The sequence below is a fragment of the Salvelinus sp. IW2-2015 genome, unplaced genomic scaffold (genome assembly GCF_002910315.2).
Source record: "Salvelinus sp. IW2-2015 unplaced genomic scaffold, ASM291031v2 Un_scaffold3779, whole genome shotgun sequence".
Classification (NCBI taxonomy): domain Eukaryota; kingdom Metazoa; phylum Chordata; class Actinopteri; order Salmoniformes; family Salmonidae; genus Salvelinus; species Salvelinus sp. IW2-2015.
The window spans coordinates 15,658-17,936 of record NW_019945053.1 but is presented as its reverse complement, the minus strand read 5'-3'; positions in this window follow the sequence as shown (position 1 = coordinate 17,936).

Below are 2,279 nucleotides of genomic sequence, written 5' to 3'. Positions count from 1 at the left end.
AGAGAGTGACTGAGGTGGAATGTAATGACTCCATTTTGTGCCCTTGAGGACAACCAGAGAGTGACTGAGGTGGAATGTAATGACTCCATTTTGTGTCTGGATGCATACCAAATAGCAACATATTGCCTTTATAGTGAACAGGGCCTACAGTGCTCTGGTTATAAGTAGTGCACTGTGTAGGGAAAGATGGAGATAGAGGGATCAGATGGAGTTAATCCACTGTATTGGTCTGGGAGCGAGTGGGCACATTTTGGCTGACATTTAAACAGATTTAACCCATGGAGAGACGCTAAGTGTTTTGTGTCTTAAAGAGATTGGACGAATCTTTAAGCACAACAAAGTCGTAACATATTGTACCAACAGGAGAGAGACGAAACAAAATGGATGACGTGGTACACGATTGTGCGCAATTGCTGCGGGGACCCGTTTTGGCTCGTGAGCCAGTACTTTCAAAGCGACTGGCTGAAATGATACGAAAGCTTCTAGAATCCCCCTTTTAAGGACAGTATGTGGTTTTTCTCTCCTCTCTTCTCTGTCGTTGGCTCTCTGTCCACCTAATTCATTAACTTGTGACTGGAACCTATTGTAGTATGTAGTATTTATTGATTTATTCAAGATGTCACCTTGCTTTAAGGTCCTCCGTCCATTAAACCTGAGCCTCTGGGTCAGTCAATCCACACATGACCCCTGACCTGTAGGCTCTGACCTACCAGAGTCTGTACAGTCCTGACTTAGCTAAAGCTCCCATGCCTGGCCAGAATAACTGTCCGTCCATATGAAGCCACTGATCCCTCTGACCACCACAGTGTTTCTCTATACCTCTCACTGAGTCCTGACTTCATGTTCGAGAGGAGGGGTTTTCATAAACCTCTTAAAACTCATTAAGTCCTGTTTCGGTACCCTCTAAAACACTGGTGATTCTGTCTTCTGGTTGATGGGGTCTGTCATGCCAAATGGTGCCTGAACTACAGGCATTTACAGACCACGTCTCTATCCCAAATGGCACCCTATTCCCTATGTAGTGCACTACTTTAGACCAGAGCCCTATGGCACCCTATTCCCTATGTAGTGCACTACTTTAGACCAGAGCCCTATGGCACCCTATTCCCTATGTGGTGCACTACTTTAGACCAGAGCCCTATGGCACCCTATTCCCTATGTAGTGCACTACTTTAGACCAGAGCCCTATGGCACCCTATTCCCTATGTAGTGTACTATTTTTTTAAAGAAAGTGCACTGTAAAGGAGATAGGGTGTCATTTGAGACCTAGCACCGTTTTAATGCAAGGCCATTTACTCACAATACAGACTGTTCATTACAGTTTTGGTGATGGCTCTTTCAACCAATCAGGTAGAATGTGTTAGGCTTCTGAAGTAAAATTAAAAATAAATAAATAAAGGATTGGAATATGACACTTGTAACATATGTAGTGTGATGATATGATGATTCAGTGAGTGATGTTTTCACCCACACACTAATTAGAGATGCATTGGGGGATGGTAATAGCCTGGTTCCGGATCTGTTTGTGTTGTCTTGCCAACTCCCGTGGTCAATGTCAAGCTGCATTGTGCTTGTAGGTAAAAGTGACATCTTCGATTCAAGCATGATAGTTCAGTGGTTTATGTACGTCGACTTCCTAGACGGCCCTTAGTTGGTAGACGGCTCCATCTTCAGGACAAGACTGGTGTGCACACTGTCTGCCTCTTTGCTCTGGAACACCTCTGTCGTGTAGATAGTTCCTCTAGAACAACTCTGTCGTGTAGATAGTTCCTCTAGAACACCTCTGTAGTGTAGATAGTTCCTCTAGAAACACTGTCGTGTAGATATTCCTCTAGAACAACTCTGTAGATAGTTCCTCTAGAACACTCTTGCGTGTAGATAGTTCCTCTAGAAACCTCTGTCGTGTAGATTCTCTAGAAACTCTGTCGTAGATAGTTCCTCTAGAACATGGCGGTAGATCGTCCTCTAGAACACCTCGTGTAGATAGTTCCTCTAGAACACTCTCCGTGTAGAGAGTTCCTCTAAGACACCTCTGTCGTGTAGATAGTTCCCTGAACACTGTCGTAGATAGTTCTCTAGACAACTCTGTATGTAGATAGTTCCTCTAAAAACCTCTGTAGTTAATAGTTCCTCTAGAACACCTGTCGTGTAGATAGTTCTCTAAAACCTGTGGTAGATCAGTTCCTCTAACACTCTGTGTAGATAGTTCCTCTAGAACCTCTGTCGGTTAGATAGTTCCTCTAGAACACCTCTGTCGTATAGATAGTTCCTCTCGACAC